This window comes from Cavia porcellus, unplaced genomic scaffold (genome assembly GCF_034190915.1).
Source record: "Cavia porcellus strain 051 isolate PalLab524CR breed Dunkin Hartley unplaced genomic scaffold, mCavPor4.1 scaffold_25, whole genome shotgun sequence".
Classification (NCBI taxonomy): domain Eukaryota; kingdom Metazoa; phylum Chordata; class Mammalia; order Rodentia; family Caviidae; genus Cavia; species Cavia porcellus.
The window spans coordinates 46,417,425-46,437,769 of record NW_026947508.1 but is presented as its reverse complement, the minus strand read 5'-3'; the positions used below and the strand labels follow the sequence as shown (position 1 = coordinate 46,437,769).

General features: G+C 35.8%; 1 protein-coding gene across 8 annotated transcripts in view; it reads right to left on the bottom strand.

Annotated features, from left to right (window-relative positions):
• The window catches only part of Zfyve9 (zinc finger FYVE-type containing 9), a 253,330-nt gene that overhangs the window by 172,459 nt on the left and 60,526 nt on the right, over positions 1-20,345 (bottom strand). For 7 of the 8 annotated variants that reach the window (XM_063235181.1, XM_063235177.1, XM_063235182.1 and 4 more), the window contains exon 2: positions 7,332-7,431. The gene's annotated coding sequence lies outside the window, so the exon portion shown is untranslated. Of the gene's footprint in view, positions 1-6,383; positions 6,525-7,331; positions 7,432-20,345 lie in introns of those variants that run through there. The other variant, XM_063235179.1, reaches the window with a different exon arrangement.

Sequence of the window (20,345 nt, the reverse complement as noted above, 5' to 3'; positions counted from 1 at the left end):
CTGTATAACTTGTACCCTTTCCCTGCTTTTTTTTTTCTTTTCTCCTTAAATAAAATTTAAAAAAAAAAAAAAAACTTTTGGGGGGGGAGTACTGGGATCGAACTCACAACCTTGTGCTTCCCAGGCAGGTGCTTATGCCATTGAGCTAAATCCCCAGCACAAAAAACATTTTTAACACCAGTTGATATATCCTGCAAAAACATCCTTCAAAATTGATAGAGAAATAAGGTATTTCTGTGATAAAATGTATTTAAAGAAAGTCATACCAACCAAACCAGAACTTTCCAAAATATTCAAAGATAACCTAGAAAAAGACAATGAAGCTAACAATGACAAAATGTCTAATAGAATGAACACCCTAGGTAGGGTGAGCAAGCAGGTAGACAGGAAAAGTAGGGAATAAGCAACAGAAAAATAAGGCAATGTCAGGAAATAGTTCAAACCTAACAACTATCTCAATGGGAATGGTCTCAATTCCTCAATTGAAAGACACAGATTTGGAGAACAAACAAAATCCAATGATATCCTGTATAGAAAAAACACATTTAACCCAAAAAAGAAACTCATAAGACTAAAAAATTTAAAGGATGGGAAACAATATTCCATGCAACAGAAACACAAAACAAAACCAAAAACAGGTGTGGCTATTCTATACTCAAAGTGGATTTCAATCTTAAACTGATCAAGAGGTAAAGAAGGTTGCTCAGTATATATAGGTTAAGGGAACAATCCAACATAAAAAGTAACAATTTTAACTTATATACACCAAACATTGGTGTATCTAATTTCACACAATAAGCACTACTGGACATAAAAGATCAGATAAACACAAACACAAATATAATGGGGGCACTCAGTATCCCACTAACACAAATAGATCAATTATACAAAAATATTAACAAAGAAATATCAGAGATGAATAAAATCTTAAAACAAATGGACAGCATATTCTCCATTAGCTTGAACCAATGACAAGTGATATATCACTGTATCACTGAGTGACTTGTATTACCAGTGGTATACGAATGACTATCCCATTGGGTGGCTTTGGAATACTCATGTAGTCTGAACTGCGAGTTCAGAGTCATCTGGTAAAAAGAGATGTATGAATTATGGCCTTGTCATGAACATATTACTAGATATCTATAGAATGTTCCATCCAACAACATCAGAATACACATTCTTTTCAAAAGCACATGGAACTTTCTCCAAAATAAACCAAGAACTAGCCAATAAGTCAGTCTTAAGTAAATGTAAAAAAAATTACATCATGTATATTATTAGCCCATAGCACAAAGTCATTAGAAATCAACAACAAAAGAGAACACAAAAATTATGCAAACGCATGAAAACTAAACTACACACTCTTAACACTGGGTTACAGAAAAAATAAGATAGTTTCTGGAATTAAAGGGTACCAGTACAACATACAAGAATTTATGGGATGGAGGCTGGGGATTTAGCTCAGCGGCATAAGCACCTGCCTTGCAAGCAGGCAGTCGTGAGTTTGATCCCCGGTACCGATTAAAAAAAAATTTATGGGACACAATAAATACAGTTCCGGGATGGGGATTTAGCTCAGCAGCATCAGCGCCTACCTGACAAGTGCGAGGTTTCGAGTTCAATCCCCGGTACCAAAATAAATAAATAAATAAATGCAATTCTAAAAGGAAAGTTTATGGCTGTGAATGCCCACATCACAAAAACAGAATGAGACCAAAAAATTAATCTAGCAATGCACTGCAAGTTCTTTAAACAATAAGAGCAATCCAAACTCAAAGCTAGTACAAGGAAGGAAATTATAATGATCAGAGCAGAAATCTATGTAACTGAGAACCAAAAAACTAATAAAAACAATTAATGAAGAGTTGGTTCTTTGAAAAAATAAACAAACACACAAACCCATAGCCAATTAGACCAAAACAGCAAAGACAAGACCCAAATTAGTGCAATTAGAAACAAAAAAGGTAAAATCAACAATTGACACTGCCAAAAAAAATGGTTTTTTTATTGTTAATTTTTTATTAGTACATATTTACCAAACATAGTACTTACATTCAATACAGAGAATTTATACCTGGACATAATATGTCTTTTTTTTTTTTTTTTTTTTTTGTCTTTTTGAGACAAGGTCTCACTACGCAGTTCAGGCCGGCGTTGGGCTCACTTTGTAGCCCAGGCTGGCCTCGAATTTGCAATGATCCTCCTGCCTCAGCATCCCAAGTGCTGGGATTACAGGAGTGAGCCACCACGCCCGGGGACATAATTTATCTTAATTCTTCTATTCTTCCCAAATTCCCTCCTTCTTTCAATCCTTCTTCCTTTTCCCAGTTCCAAAAATTCTGTTTTCACTTTTTTCTCCCATTCTTTGTGTTTTTTTTAAATCTCTTCCCTCTCCTCTACTTCTTTGTTCTCCTCCCCACTTGAACATATTCTTACTTTTCAATATCTATCTTTCATTTTGCTCATTGTTGACCCTTTGAGTTTGTCACACAAGAGAAATAATGTGATATTTAAACTTCTGTGTCTTATTTGTTTCACTTAAAATTGCAGTCTCAAGTTATATCCATTTATCTACAAGTAACCCAAGTTTATCCTTCTTTATGGCAGAGTAGTATTCTCCACTGTATATAATTACCACATTTTCTTTATCCACTCATCAGTTGAAGGCCTTAGGCTGTCTCCAAGACTTAGCTCTTATAAACTGTCCTGGTATAAACATGGGTATGCAAGTATCATTATGGTATAAAGCTTTTAACTCTTTCAGGAAAATGGTTAGAAGGGGAATGGCTGGATCAAATGAAACCTCTAGTTTGAATTTTTTGAGGAATCTCCATACTGGTTTCCACAGTGATTATACCAGTTTAGACTCCAACCAGCAATGGAGGAAGGTTCTTTTTCCCCTGTAGCCTTGGCTGGTATTTGTAATTGGTAGTTTCTTGATGACAGCCATCCTTTCTGGAGTGAGATGGAATCTTGGTGGTGTTTTAATTTGTATCTCTCAAATAACCAGTGATATTAAATATTTTTTCATAAATTTATTTGCTGTTTCTACTTATCTGAGAAGTGTGTATTCATTTTAGGTGTCCTTTTTAGGACTGGGTCTTTGAATTTGAGGAGGATCTGTAGCTGTTGTCGTTATTGTCTTTTATGTATTCTAGACCTCTGTGTAGGGAATAGTAACATTTTTTCCCCATTATATGGGTTGTCTTTTCACTCTGCTGGTGGTTTATTTTGCTGTGCAAAAGCTGTTTAATTTGATGTGATCTCAGTTGTTGATTCTTCATAATATATCCTGTGCATTTAGGTTTTGTTTATAAAGTCTCTGCTTATACCTATGTCTTCCAAAGTTTTATCTATTCTCTCCTCAGCACTCTGTTTCTGTGGTTACATTTAGATCTTTGATTCATTCTGACTTGCATGGTGGTATAGGTTTACTCTTTGGCATGTGAAAAGCCCCAAATTAAAAAACATTCTTAACTACTTCACAATCCTGTATGCCAATAAGTTGGGGATTGCAAAACAAATAGAGATGCCTAGATACATATGAATTACCAAAATTGAACTCAGATGATTTTAAGTCCCTGAATAATCTAATGACAGGCAATGAAACTGAAACAGCAAAAAATAACCAACCAACTAAAAGGTCTGAACGATAAACTGCTGAATTCTATAAAAACTTCAGGAAAGTTCTAACACCAATACATGTCATGATTTTTTAATGAAATTGAAGTAACTCCCAAAGTCATTCTTTGGCAAATTATTATTACTCTGAGTCCAAAACTAAAAAGAGAACTCTAGGCCAGCCTTTTTAGTGAATACAGATGCAAAAATCCTCAATGGGATACTGACCATACATCATGAGCAAGAAAGCTTCATGGTAGGAATGCAAGGATGGTTCAATATAGGCAAATTGATAAATGTAATACCTCACATAAATAGAAGGATAAAAATCACAAGATCATATCAATACAGAAAAATATCTTTGACCAAAATCGAACACCCTTTCATGATAAAAAAAAAAAAAAAAACCAAGAAAATAGGTATGGAAGAAACTTACCACAATCTGATAAAAGCCATATGGCAAACCTAGTGTCAATATCATCTTAAAGCTTTCAGCTTCCCCTCTAAAATCAGGAACAAGAAAAAGATATCCACTATTACCACCCCTGCTAAACACAATAATCACAATATTAGCAAGCGCAGTTAGTCAGGAAAGAGAAATAAAAGGAATATAAATAGGAAAGAAACAAATTATCCAGGTAATCCGACCAGAAGTCAAATTATCATTATTTGCAGCGGACATGATCCTAACACGTAAGGCTCAAAAATTCCATTAAAAGACTCCTAGAATAAATAAATTCAGCAAAGGTATAGGACATAAAATCAACACACAAATATCAATAGCATTCCTTATACACCAACAATGAACCCACTGTGAAAAATAGGGAAAAAATCTAAATAGTACCAAGAAAAATTAAATACAAATTAACCAACTAAGGGAGTGAAAGAAATCTATAATGAAAATTACAGTACTCTGAAGAAGGTGATCAGAAAATGGGGTCTGGGGATTTAGCTCAGCAGCTCAAGTACTTGCCTGGTAAGCATGAGGTTGTGAGTTGAAACCCAGTACCAAAAATCAATCAATCAAACAAACAAACAAAAACAGATCAGAAAATAAAAAGATATCCCCTTTTCCTGGGTAGAGAGAACCAATATAATTAAAGTGTACATATTTGATATACAGATTTAATGCAATTCCAATGAAAACACAAACAGCATTTTTCAACAGAACTGGATAAAGCAGGGCCAGGAATATAGCTCAGCAGCACAGCACCTGCATGACAAATGCAAGGTCATGAGTCAGATTCCTGGTACAAAACAAAACAAAACAAAAAAAAAACTGGGTAAAACAATCCTGTAATTCATATGAAACCAAAAGAGAGCCAGAATTACAATCCTGGGTAATAAGAGCAGAATGGAAGGCATCATCACAGTCTCAGCCTTGAAGTTATCTATACTACAAAGCCATAGTCGATATAAACAGCATGGTACTGACACAAAAACAAACATGAGGATCAACGGAACACATTAGAGGATGCAGAAATAACCCTAAGCACATTTAACTAATTAAAATTTGATAAAGGACTGAAACATACACTGAAGGAAAGACTGCCTTTTTAATAAATAATCTTTTAACCTTTTCAATAAATAGTCCTGGGAAAACTGGTTATCCACAGGCAGAAAATTGAATCTAGACCAGTATTTCCCACCATGTATTAAACTAAAATAAAAATGGATCAAAGATCTAAATGTTCAAATAGAAACATTTTAACCTGCTGGAGGACAAAATAGGTGAAACTCTTGAAATCATAGGCATAGGCAAGAACTTTCTAAACAGAACACCAGTAGCATAAGAAATAGTACTGGGATCATATTAAGTTAAAATGCTTCTACACAGCAAAAGAAATAATCAACAGCATGAAAAAACAATCTACAGAAAAGGAAGAAAACTTTGCCAGCTATTTCTCAGACAGACAACTCATATCTAGAATACATAAAGAAGTAAAAAAAGTAGAACTCCCCCAAAAATAAAAGACCCAAGCAAATATTGGCAAGTTAAATGAAGAGATACTTCTTAGAAGTACAAATGGCCAATAAAAACATGGACACAGCTAGCCACTAGAGAAATGCAAATTCAGACAACACTGAGATTCCATCTTACTCCAAAAAAAATGGCCATATCCAGAAATTAAATAATAAATGCTGAAGAGACTGTGAGGGAAAAGAAATCCTTCTACATTGGTGGTGGGAATATAAACTAGTGCGATTACTATGGAGAGTCCTCAAAAACCTAAAAACAGAAATTCCATTTCTAGGGATCTTCCCATTAAGAGTTAAAGACATCACAGTACAGCATACCCATATTTACAGCAGTATAACTCATAATAGTTAAATTTTGGAAGCAATCTATATGTCCATTAATAGATGAATAAAGAAACATGGTATGTACATAAACTTGAGTCATTTGTAGGAAAACAGGTGTACCTTGAGACCATAATATTAAGTAAAATAAATCAGGCACACACACTTAAATATTGCATGGTTTCTCATGCATAAGAAACAAATTATAAATAAAGAACAATAAAAGATAGATAATAGGAAATAGGGAGCTACTTCTTCCTTCCAAGGGGAAGGGGAGCAAGAGATGGCAGGGGTGAAAAAAAGTAACTGGGATATGTTATATACATGTACCAGCCTCTCACAAAGAATATAAACAGTATGTACTACTAACATGTACTAATAAAAACAAAAAAGGAAATGCCTAGCAGATTAGCCAAGCACTCCCCTAGGTGAGTGTGGGTGAGTCATGGAGGCATTACCTTGGGTATAGAGAGTCCCTTGCTTCTGCCTCTCTGGACTTGTATCCTGGCCACCATGAACTGAGCAGCTTTTCTCAGCCACATCCTTCCCCCTTGATGCTTCTGTCTTCAAGCCAGTTGATCAGAGATCCAAAAATGTGAGCTAAATTAAACCATTCCTCCTTTAAATTGTGCAAGTTGGGTATTATGTCTCAGTGATGAAAAATCTGACTAATTCACTAATGTTTTGTCATAATGCAACAGTAATTTGAAAATAATTATGTTGCTCTAGATTAAAGTAAAATCTTTTTGAAAAAGTACACTTTTTATTTAACAAGAGACAATGCTACAAGTGAAGGAAAGCAAGATAAGCAGTGTAATTTAAAAAGTACAATGAATCTATTTATTGAATTTATAGTGTAAAAGACACATCGCCATCAATTCTCCCACAAACTACTCCCCCTCACCTCAAACACATTTATCTCATCATTCTTATCACTTTCTGAAGTCGTTTCTTAAAGATCTGTTTTATGAATATCCTTGGCTGTACTATCGTAAGTATCTCTATGTCCTAAACTGATTTGAAACCTTTATTACCTCTTTCAAGTCATTTTAACTTTAGGGAGGAGCCAACGTAGTGCTAGATCTGTTGAATAATGCAGATAAGGACACAACATAATGTTTTTATAAGCTTGCTTTTCTACTGTATGGTACCTAGTTGCTGGAAGAGAATTTCTAGAACTACTTCAGAAAGTGGCAAGAATGATGGAATAAAGTATAGTCAAAGTGAGGGGGAGTATTTAGAGGGAAATTAATGGAAACGTGTTTTTTACTGTAATTAATGTTCTTAATTTTAAAATGTGCCATATATTTTGAGCATCTCTTATCTACACATCATCACTTTCTATAAAGCTAGCTGTTTTTCTCAAGATCAATCTCTAAGAAAAATAAGAACACTGATTTTCATACCTTTTTCCCTTTATGCACGTGGTAAGGAACAGACTCTGTGCTTACTCATGCTTACTGCATCACCAGCTAGTGCTGCTAGTTCGATATGCTCCGTTTGATTCTAAAGAAAAAAGCAGGTTGTTAATTATATTTGCTAAAATAATAGCCCTGATTTTCATCATATAAAGCTATCACAGCAGACAAAAGCAATAGGGCTTAACAATAAATTATGACACCTTGGAGATTCAAAGATTCAATCAGCATTGGAGAGCAACAGCAATAAATGTTATTATCTAAGAAGGTCAGAAGTTAAGTCAAGAAAGAGTTAGTAATTTCTATACACTTATTTTCAATTGATAACATACAGTAAAAACACCAAGCAGGCACTTTCTACCTAGTGATTTCAGCTATGTAGATACATAAAAACACCATTTATGTTATAATAGAACTTCTAAGAATCCAAAGGTAAGAACAAGTGTTGCTTTAAAAGAATGTCCTCTGTATGATTTTTTTCATATACATACAACTTTTTTTTCCAGTACTGGAAACCAGGGCCTTTGTACTAAGCTATATCCCCAGATCATTTTTTGATTATTTCTTTTTGATTTTGATACAGGGTCTCACGAAGTTGCTAAGTAGTACAGGTTAGGTTCCAATCTTCCTGTCTCAGCCTTCCAGAGTAGTAGGATTCTTAAATTAGGTCTCAAAAGCTCCCTCCTGAGATTTTTATTGTCAAGGAATTGTTTTTCCTCCAAATGTATTTGAAGTCCAATTTTCTTCTACTTAAAAGCATGATTCTATTTATCCTCCATTAACCTGTATTATCATTGGTACACAAAAGACTAAAATGTGGTTATTTCTTCTGATGAATATATTACTGTATCCATAAGTCAGAGTAGTACAACTTAAATGTTACTCTGTAACTTCTCCAAAAGAACATAAAACTCCTTAAGGACCTAATTTAGCCTTGAACAAGACTAGGAGTTTAAACTAAACAAAATAAAACCAAGAATATCATGGGATATAGCTTACAGCAAGACCCCCTGGGTTCGATCCCTAGTGTGTCAGGGGTAGGGTACAAGATTATCCTATTATCAGTATAAAATGTCTAACAAATAGGATTTCCAGAATAGCTAAGTATCTTATAGGTAGTCTAATGAACACCACTTTAACTTTAAAAATAAACTGAGGCACCAGAAAAAGCTTCCTGACATATTATGAATACTTTATCTGATATGAAAATCATATGCTTACTAAAAGGATAAGACAAACACCTAAGATTCAAGTTTCCAGAGATGAATAAAGAATATAGAATGAAAATACTAGTGACACTATTTTGTCTTCAAGAACTTACAAAATATGTATATTCTATGATATACTCTAAGTCTATTAAGAAATAGCCATCTAGGGCCGAGGATTTAGCTCAGTGGCATAAGCGCCTTCCTGGCAAGCACGAGGTCATGAGTTTGATCCCTGGTACTGCAAAAAAGAAAAAGAAATAGTCATCTATCAAATAAAGGACTAAATCAAATCAGAAGTATGAAAGCGCTGCATGGAGTAACATACCAGGATCAAAATGAGGATGAAGTAAGAAATAACCTCCCTCCCTTTAATGCCAAGTTAACTGAAGTTTTGTTTTGTTTTTGTTTTTGTTTTTGTTTTTGTTTTTGTTTTGGTACCAGGAACTAAATTCAGGACCTTGTGCTTGCCAAGCAGGTGCTTACGCAGCTGAGCTATATCCCTGGTCCTTGAAGATTTTCTTAAAATCAACTCTATAAACTCAATGTCAAATTTTGTACATGAGTGTATATAAATTTTTGCTCTTTTTTTTTTTTAATTTTATTTAAGGAGAAAAGAAAAAAAAAGTACGGAAAGGGTACAAGTTATACAGATTTACAGAAAAAAAAATGAACAGTAGGAAATCACTAGTTAATGGATTACATATTGTCATCTTAGAAATAATTGTTCAAGTCACAAAATTAAAGCTTGTAAAGTGGACATTCCATCAATGATACTGCAAACAGTTCTGTTCATTGATCCAATAAAACTCTGTGATATCATTTTCTATCTTATACACTTAAATATACATGCAGTTATATAGTTTGGAGCACTTTCTTTTCCTCTCTTTTGTACCATGACTATTACACATTTTGGATTTCATTGCTCCCACGGTTCTTATTACTTTTTTGGAAGAGAGTAAAACCAAATGTGACATAACAGAACAGAATCGGTCAAGTCAAAAGGGTGGACATAATAGATAATGTAAAAACATAATACAAGGTGATCAACAATGGTTACCATAATGCCTCCCGCTATCTCTAATAGAATTGCCTATATCGTTAGTTATAATACAATTGAACAAAACAGTAAAGACTAAAACCGACAAAACCAAAACACTGGAGACATTGTAGGTCTTCAAAAGTAGATAAAAGTCAACAAGAATGGGCATCATAATGAATCTCATCTTCACAGCTGATGTCTAAACTTTCGAACCTGATACTATCCAGCAAAACAGAATAGGGGAACATCAGTTAAAAACCAGATGGTGAGAGTAATACAGGGCTTTAAATCAAGGTAATGAAAAGTCAAAGTGGGTTACTATAATATATCCTGCTATTTTTTTCCTTTAATTAAAAGGATAAAGATAAAAAAGTAAATAATGGAGTGGAGATTGAGATAAAAGAGGGCATAACAACGAAACAGCGCAGATCAAAACATAACCATTTAAGCAGAATAGTGTTTCACCACCAGATAATCCTAACCTAAAAGTAGTTACCATATTGTCTCTTTCTTTGAAATCCTTGAGTACAACTTCGTATACTGTAGCATTAAGTATATCAAAACAATGTAAAACCATTCAAGAGAATGACAGCATTACAGAGTATTTAGAATCGACTAACAGAAAATGAACAATGGTTTCTGTATAATCTCCTTGTCTTTAAAAGGTTTTTGCTTATACTATTGTACATAATAAAATCCAATAAGATACAGTCTATTTAGACCACTGGAGACAGAAGGACAAAAGCTAGATGAGACTTCAAAACAAGATGATACTAAATCAGTATTACCTATTAAGATGTCATTTTCTCCAAAATAGCTGTTCCTATCATCCAATCTTCTCTGCCTCATTTCTGTTGAGCTCGTTTTCTGTCAGTAGCTGTCAGTTTGTCTTCTTCATTTTGTTCTCTGCTCCATTCGTTGTGGCCTCTCTGCCATTATTTCTGGATTCTTTGTATTTTTCTTTTTTTAGAATATCCTGCAATACTCTCTGTAGAGTTGAATTGGTGGTTGCAAATTCCTCCAGTTCCTCTTTATCCTGGAAGCACCTTGTTTTTCCATCAATTTCCAGGGACAGTTGTGCAGGATATCTCAATCTTGGCTGGAGACTATTATCTTTCAAAGCTTGAATTATTTCCCCCCACGCTCTTCGTGATTTGATGGTTTGTTCAGAGAAATCTGCTGTAATTCTGATGGGTGTTCCCTTGTAAGTGGTCTGTTTCTTGTCTCTGACAGCTTTTAATATTCTGTTCTTGTATTGAATTTCTGGAATTTTTATTATTATATGCCTGGGTGTTGCTCTGTTTGGGTTGTAGGTAGCTGGGGTCCTGTATGCCTCATACATCTGAGTATCTTTACCTTTTGCTAAATTAGGAAAATTCTCCTGGATTATTTCTGTGAGTAGCTTTTGTAGTTCACTTGTTTGTGTCCCTACTTCTTCTTTTATGTTCTTAATCCTTAAGTTATGGATCCTCTTATCATCTTCTTGTCTTTGTATTATTGCTGTTTGTTTCTTTGTTATTTTTAAGAAGTTTTTCATTTCATTCTCCCATATTACAAGTCTGCCCTCCAGTTCAGATAGTCTGTCCTTAGTTTCTTTCAAGCTGTTATGCCAGTCTTCGATAGACTTCTTAGTATCTTGGTAGTCTCTTTGAACCTGCTTCACGTATTCTATGCTTTCTCTGTTTTCTCCATCAAACAATTCTCCCCTTTTTTTCTGTTCTTCCATTCCACCGCCTGTTTTTTCTTGGGTGGTACTTAGCATTTCTCTAACTATTCTGCATACTTCTAGCTTCAGGTCGTTGATAACTTCATTCCTGAATTGGTCTATGAGGCTCTCTATATGGCGCCTTATGTGTATTGGTGCGGTGTCTGCTATTGCCTGTTTCTCAGAATTGGGGGCCGAGGAGTCTTTCTTGTTGCTGCCTCTTCCCATATTCTCTGTTCCTTATATATGCAAGCTTATATAAGAGGCCCAGCTTTTCTCCCCATCAGCCACAGCCTGATCGAATTGCGCCGGTTAGGTGTTCCCGCTCACCGCTGCGCACCAGGGAGTTACGGACCAGGCAGCCTACGCGTCTCCCCTCCCAGCCACCGTCAGGCTCTGGGATCTGGGTTGGGACAGCCTACCAGGTCCGCCGGCAGCGTCATGCAGGCCAGGCACTTTTCACCAATCCCGCCCGAGAGGGGGATGTGTGGCTGGAGTCGCCACCGCGCCCTGCTCCCGCAGGACTGCTCGGGCCCAGAAAGTCCTCCGCTGGAGTCAAACTGTGGTAGAGTGTCAGTTTCTCTCACTCACCTCACCACAAGTCAGTGCACGCCTCCCTGCCATTCGCAGATTGCCGTTCTCAGAGCTTCTGTGTGTCTCTCTCCTTGCCGAGCCACTGTAGTGGCAGCCAGCCGCCGCGCGGCGGGAAACCCAAATCGCGGCTTACAATGGCGCGGGGTCCAGCCTCCACACTGAGGCTTTTCTGTTCCTGTTTTAGCACCAGGACTGCATTCCAAGTTGGTTTCTCTCAGCCCAGTTCGTTCCTGAGTCAGCAGAGCATATCTCCACCTGCTTATGTCTCCTTAGTCCGCACCATTCCTGGATTCTGAGCCGAGTCTTTCAGAGAGCCTCCGGTAGTTGCTGTTATCTGTCCGCCATGTTCTCCCGGAAGTCGAGTGTATATAAATTTTTAATGTATGAGGCAAGTCCAGTAATGTAATGGTTACTTTTATATGTGTAATTAATTTTATGTTTCAACTTGACTGGGACTCAAGGAACTTACATGAAACACTAATCCTGGATGTGTCCATGAGAGTGTTTTTGGATGATTAACATCTGAATTAGTGAAATGAGTAATGCACATTCTCCTTCCCAATCTGAATTGGCATAATCCAGGCCACTGAGGGACTGAAGAAAACGAAGTGGAGAAAGGGGAAATTCTCCTTCGTATTCATTCTCTATTTCTATCTCTATCTCTATCTCTTCCTTTCTCCCTCTCTCCCTTCCCTTTTTCTTTTTCCCTTCTCCACTGATTAGTTTGAACACTGGTCTTCTCCTGCCCTCAAACTGGGACTTACATCATCAGCCCTCCAGTCTAAAAACTACCTATCAGCATTCCTGGGTGTTCAGCTTGCAGACAACAGATCATGAAATTTTCCAGACTCTACCAGATACAGTGGCACATGCCTGCAATCCCAGCACTTGGGAGGCTGAGGCAGGAGGATCACTACAAGTTCAAGGCCAGCCTAGACTACACAGTGAACCTTGCCTTGAAAGAGAGAGGGGAGGGAGGGGGAGAGAGAGGGAGAGGGAAAGAGAAAGAGAGAAGAGAAGAGAAAGACAGGGAGAGAGAGAGAGGGAGGAAGGGAGAGAGAGAGGGAGAGAGAGAAAAGAAGAGGAGGAGGAGGAGGAGGAGGAGGAGGAGGAGGAGGAGGAGGAGACGAGACAAGACAGAGAGAAATTGTACTCCAAAACGACATATCTGCCACTTCCATGCAATAAGTTTGTATATGCACACTACCATGCAGGGCTTAATGAAGGGATATATTCCGGGAAATACATTTTTCAGCAGTTTCATTGTGCAAACAATATAGTTACTTACACAAACTAAGATGGCTATGACATTACTAAGTGATATAATTGTATGAGACTACAGGGTTTTGTTTTTTTTCTTTGATACCAGGTTGTGAACTCATGACCCTGTGCTTGCCAGCAGGCATTTACACCACCGAGCTAAACCCCTGGCCTGAGACTACAGTTCTATACACCACTGTTGACTGAAACTTTGTATAGTACATAAACTTTGTGTTTGTGCATATATATACATATACTGTTCATAAACATATGTACACATGCATACATATATCTGCATATGTACATTTGTATACAGGTATCTGTACACACAGAGTATATATATTGTTGGCTCAGTTTCTTTGCAAAACTCTAATATAAATAGTATTATAGAACTTCCCTAAACATCGGAAGTTCTTTCCTGCCAGAATTACATATATTTGATCTTCCAGATTCAGCTGGAATGACCTCAGCTAGTTAAATACAACCATCCACCTACCTACCCCATACATTTCCCTAAGCAGGAAATGTGCCTGGTAGAAAATCACACAAGACAGTGACTAGTCTCAACATTATGTGTTCTTCACTCAACTATGAACTCTACACCTTATCTCCTTTTATGCCTTTTAATGTGCTAATAGCCTTTAATTCAAAGCATTTCTTATTCAATGCTTCCAGAAAATTCATCTTTAGATCTCTGCAAGACAAAAACTTAAGTTATTTAGTAACAGAGGAAAAAATACATTATCTACAAAACTAAGCATCCCTTTAATTGTCTTTCAACTAATCCATTTTTACACCTTGAGTCTTGAGACATTTCTGGAGTCTACGACACACATCAACCTAAGGTTCTCTGGGAGCACCTCACTTGTTGCACAGCCTATCTCCTTTTCTCTAGCTTACTGCTTCTTCAGTTTGCAGATCTTTGCTCTTTCCAACTGTTGAAATCTCTCGCCCATTCTTATTTTTGCCCCTTCGGTTTCTTCTTACCATTTAGTGAAGGGTAAGAATTCAGGGAAGAAAACAAATGAAGGGGGAAGGGGGGAGGTAGAGAGAGAGAGGGAAAGAGGAAAAGGAAGAGGAGAAGGAGGGGAGGCAGGAGTCTGTCTAATCACAAGTCTCTGTTCCTAGCATTGAATGACGCCTATTGCTACATTCTGCTATGTTTTGGATATGGTTTGAGTGTGTCCCTCAAAGTTGCATGAGTTGGAGTATCAGTCCCTGTGTGATGACTGAGGTAAGGAAATCTTATAGAGGTGAGACCTAGCGAAAGGTCACTGAGGGAGATGCCCTTGGATGGGATTAAGGTGGCTTTTATGGTACCCCTCAACTCTTACAAGAGTGAGATGTTATAATAGTAAAACTAACACACACCTAAATTGTTCTCTGGATTCCTGTCAGTGACGTGATAGCTGCCTCTCACATATTCCTGTCATGATACTATAACCATTAGGCTCTCACAAGAAGCCAAATCAGTGGGGCCATCCAATCTTGAACTTTCAGCCTCCAAATCTCTGTCCTAGATAAACCTCTTTATAAAAATTAGCCTGTCTTGCCAGACACGGTGGTGCATGCCTGTAATCCCAGCAGTCAGGAGGACGAGGCAGGAGGATCACTGTGAGTCTGATGTCAGTCTGGGCTACACAGTGAGTTCAAAGCCAGCCTGAACTACATAGCAAGACCCTGTCACAAAAATACAAAGACAAAACCAAAAACACAACACACACCCTGTGTCAGGTATTTTTTATAGTAATAGAAAATGAACATATACCTTCTTAAAAGTAGACTTTAAGCTGACAATGCCGTAGTAAATATATTAATAAATAGCTCAGAAAAACAAAGAGAAAGAAACATATAAACACATGAAACAGGAGATATGAACAGCATAATTCTATCACCTCACATGCAGAATGTTTCTCAATAAGAGATAAATTACCTGGTACTCTTATACTCAGAATAAGCATTTTATTGTAATAAACTTTTCATCACCTTTCAACATTTCAGAATTCTCTTTTGGAACAACAGAAGTTTATTACTAAAATAGATAGGAATACAACATAAAATACATAAAAATGCCTTAAATATAGCTCCACATACATGGGCTAGGGAGATTTATCAGAACTCTTTCAATATGCTACTTAAATGTCATCTCTCAACGTGAAATTAATAATTATATAGGTCTGGGTTCTCATGTTGATATATAACACACATAACTGATTTTATATTACATGTAATTTCTTTCTTCATAAAACTATTACACTATCTCCAACTCACAAGCTCACCCAAAATGGGAGCCCTTTTTATTCTTCCATGTCAAGATCCCCGCAACAATTATTATTCAAAATATGTGGAATGATTTAATGCATGTAATGCACTACTATGACAAAGGTCCAAAATAAATAATTCCAAATTCCATCACCCTTATCCATCTTCTTCTATCGCTGCATTAGTTTGGCCCTTACTAGTTTTCACCTAGATTGATTTAATATAGTTTCCAAACTAATATTAATGCCTCTACTTGTCTATACAATATATCCTTCAAAATTGTACTAAAATTTTTTTGGTACTAGGGACTGAACTCAGGACCTTGCACCTGCCAAGTAGGCGCTTGTGCCATTGAGCTAAATCCCCGGCCCTTACTGAAATGTTTTCTAAAAAGAAAATCAGTATGTCATTCCTCTGCTTAAAAATTCATAAACGGCTTCCTAATCTACTTAAAAAAAATATCAATGGATGTCATGGTGATGGGTTTCATGTGCCACATCATATATTTCCCCAATTTATTGTGCTTACTCTACTTAACTGACAAATCTCCATAGATGATATATAAGTTTTTAGCATGGTACAGAGCTTCATTCAAAAATTAGTCTCTGCCTTTTCTCCTATCTGATCTCTCACCATCTTTCTAAACTCCAGTGAGATGCTCTATCATGCCTCTCTATTACTGCATATTCTGGATCTTTATCTCTACTTAGGAATAATCTCATCACTCTTTGCCTAGCTAACTCACACATACCAAAGGCTCAACTGAAATACTTTCTTTTTCTCTCTTTCTGTCTCTCTTTTTTTTTTTTTTTTTTTTGTCTTTTTCATTTTTATCGGTACCAGGGATCGAACTCACGACCGCCTGCTTGCAAGGCAGGTGCTTATGCCACTGAGCTAAATCCCCAGCCCCAACTGAAATACATTCTTAGCTCAATCTAAGAAACCATCCCTGAATCTCTACTTATTTTATGAGAGCCACTGTACACTCATATATCTTTCTATTAATGAATTTATATTGTCAGCTTGCCTATTTCCCCCTGGAGACTGTACATTTGGTGAGGACAGAGCCTATAGTTTCATTCTGTATAGCCCAGCCAAAGCACAAATTCCCCCAAATATTTGTCATTTGTACCTTTTCTAAGAAATGTCTATTCATCTTGGATGCCCATATTTGGATTGAGTCTTTGAATTTGGAGAGTCTGGGTTTTTTTTTCAGTTTTTTATATATTCTAAATATTAGTCTATGTCAGTTGGCATTAATTTTTTTTCATCCTGTAGGTTTTTTCACTCTGTTGTTGTTTTATTTTGCTGTGCAAAAGCTTTTTAATAAGATTATAAGCCCAGTTGTTGATTTCTTTTTGATAGTTCCTGTGCAATAGGGTTTTGCTCATAGAATCTTTGCACCTGTCTCCAGAGATCTAATTATTCTATCTTCCAACATATTTAGTGTTTGTTTTAATAGTTAGATCTTTGACCCATTTTGATTTTAGTTTAGTGCATGGTGACAGACATATGTGTAGTTTTAGTCTTCAAAAACTAGGATTAGTGGTCACGTTTGACCCAGCTATTCCTCCCCTTCTAGGTATTGTATCAGAAGAATTAAAAGTATCATACTACAATGATATATGTACAACCATGTTTATAGCAGCACAGTTTGTAATAGCTAAATCTTGAAAGCAACTCAAATGCCCATCAATCAATGAATGGATAAAAAGGTGTTTTTTAAAATATAATGGAGTATTACCCAGCCATAAAGACATAATTGAGATATTTATAGCTAAATGGATGGACCTTGAAACCATAATCATGAGTGAAAACAGACACACATGTAAATACCACTCTCTGGTGTGAGAAACTGAAATGTAAATAGAAACAGAAATGTATGATGGTACTGTAAAATAGAAAGAAACTTTTCAAAAGGAAGAGGGAAACAGGGAGTGGAAAGAAAGAAAGGAAAAGAAGAAACAAGAAAATAAGGGTAAAATGAAAACAGCTTTGTGAACAGAGAAGAGAAGGAGGTCTGAAAAGAGGGAATCAAAAAGGGGGGAGGGGAAAAAGGAATCAAGATGTATCGTGTTCAGATACAAATTCTCTGTAATGAATATGGTCCTTATGCACACCTAAGTTGTATCAATAAATTTAAATAAAATAAAAATAATTTTTCCTCAAAAAATTAAGAAACCAAAATTTTATTTTAAAAACTGTCGAGAAAACGATGATCAAAAGTGATCAAAATATCACATTATGGCACATATTGGCACATATGTGCCATAATGTGATATTACATATGTACCAATTCCCCAAAACAAATGAAGTATCATGTACTAAAAACCTATTCCAAGAAAAAACAGGGAAAAAGGAATAAAGATGACGTTTAAAAATGTAAAATACAAACATGTTACAGGAATCTCCTATGAGGACATTTTTATAAAAGAAGAAATTTATGAAGGTAATAAATCCTAAAGTCCTGGCATTTGGTTACAAAGGAACATAAAATTAAGATAAACTAGAAATAGTTCTCAGTTAGACAGCTCATATATTGGCTCTAAATCTATTTTTCACAGAACAAATCTACTTGTCTAATAGCCAAATTTCTTAAAATTCCCACCAAGTCTGACAAATTCAAACTCAGCATTACAAAATTGCATTTAATCTTTGAATTCCTCTTTCTCAGTTTCCTATTTATTTCAAGCAGTGTACTCAAGTAGGTACAGCAAATCATATTTCTAAATACAGTTACTATGGCAGCTCCCAAGCAACATGTGACATTTTCATATTTACATCATTAACAAAGGTATTGATATTTCCACCCTAAGGATGATGTCTATCCTCCATACCAAAGTTAACACTGTTGTTTGATTTTAGTTTTTGTTTCTCTCTCTATTACGACAATTTCCCTATATTCTCAAAATTCTTACTCTAGGTACTAGTCCTCTTGATTGATATAAATTTTCAATTGTTAATCTTCCCTCTCTACATTCCCCAAAACATGCCATCATACCAATACCCGCTACAGCACAAATGAACCTTGAAAACATTATAGTAAGTGAAAAAGTTGGTCACAAGACCCGCAAAATAGTTCTGTTCATATGAACTGTTCACAACAGGCAAATCCATAGAGACAGAAAAAAGATTGACAGGGCTACAAAAAGAAAAATGGGGAATGACTGCAAATGAGTAGTGTTTCTTTCTAGGGTGATGAAAATGTTCTATATTAGTGGTGATGGTTGTACAACACCAAAGAAAACTTAAAACCACCTAATGGATACTTTAATTGACATGCCTATGGTATGTCAATTACTTCTAAATAAAATAAGTTATGTTTAAAAAAAATAGGTCTTGGGTTTGATCCCAGCACCACAAAAACAAATGCAAACACCACGCTTTCGCATATATTATTTACCCCTTACCTTTAACACTTTGCCTCTGATACTGTTATTCCTAGGAATTAAAGTTTTTCAGGAGAGAAATTGTACCTATCTTTTTATCATTGTATCTATGGTACATGATACCATATACAGTGTTCACTAGTCAGCTGTAATATGAGTTAAAATAACTAAAGAACTTTCTAGGTATTTTTACCTAGGAACTTTTCACACAAAGGATCCTAAGAGTTGTACTGTGCCTACCAAAACTTGTGTACTTACAATTTCAAATTACATTAAAACCCATATAAAATTACTTGTTTGCTTATCAAAGAACAGTTCAAACTGAAATCATACTTTACCAAAGTTCTGTGTTATCTAACTATAATCACAACTTCAGAAGATTCCTATTAAGTTTAGTGACTTACCTTTAAAAAAGCAAACATATGATTCAAGAATATGGATACAACACCACATTATCTGCCAATATGGAACTGAAATTTCAAATTACCCTTACCTGTATGAAAACTATACTTTACTTTGCAGAATATTTTTAACAATGATGAACAATGTTACTTTATGTGAAATGTCTTGTACAGGGCTAATTAAATGGTAGCTATTCTGATTCATCAGTCAAAAGCAATTGTGTGAAAGAATTGGCACACAAAGGCAGTGTGACCTGCACCATGAAACCAACCACTGAACTAGTTTGTGAAAAATCCATCTAGGACATCGGTCTTAAGTGATCAGTAGAAGTCTGAACAACAAAATAAAGAAAGAAAAACCAAAAAAAGTAACCTGACTCTTCAAGTTTTTGAAGAGGCTAAATATGATCCTATAAGAACAATTTCACTGTAGCATACAAAAGAAATGAGATAATCTCCAAGAGGAGCACTATTCCTGTAAATCAAAACCAAAATACACTGAAAGCAGGATAAGAAATTGACATGCTTGCTACTTCATAGTCACACAGGGCTTCAATCTTCAACATATCAATCTACCATCTTTTACAAAGATGGAATTGTTAGTAGAGAACTATAAAGAGAACAAGGTGATTGCTTTCACATAGTACACTTAAAAAAAACAAACAAAAACAATGGCTTAACAGGTATCAAAAAACTTGGTGACTGGTGTATCAAATATACTTTGACACTGAAAATTCCTAAAACGGTAACTGATTGGAGATTAGTGCTAAAACAAAGGACATTTTTAATTCTTATGTCTGGAATAAAGATTCTCAAGACCATGTAAACAAATTTATATATAGTAATAGAGGGGCAGAAACTACTAAGATATACTACATTCTTGGGACAATAATTTTACATGTCAACTTGACTAGGTCAAAGGATGCCCAGATGTCATATTAGACATTATTTCTCGGTACATCTGTAAGAGTACTTCTAGAAGAGATAAACATTTTAATTAGACTAAGTGAAATAAACTGCATTCTCCACTATATATATATATGAAGTACATATATTATCTTTGTAGAGGAAACTGCGGAAGGAGGGAAATTTGAACTGTAACTGACAACTGCTAGAGGCTTAGTGTGGACCACTCTGAGTTGGA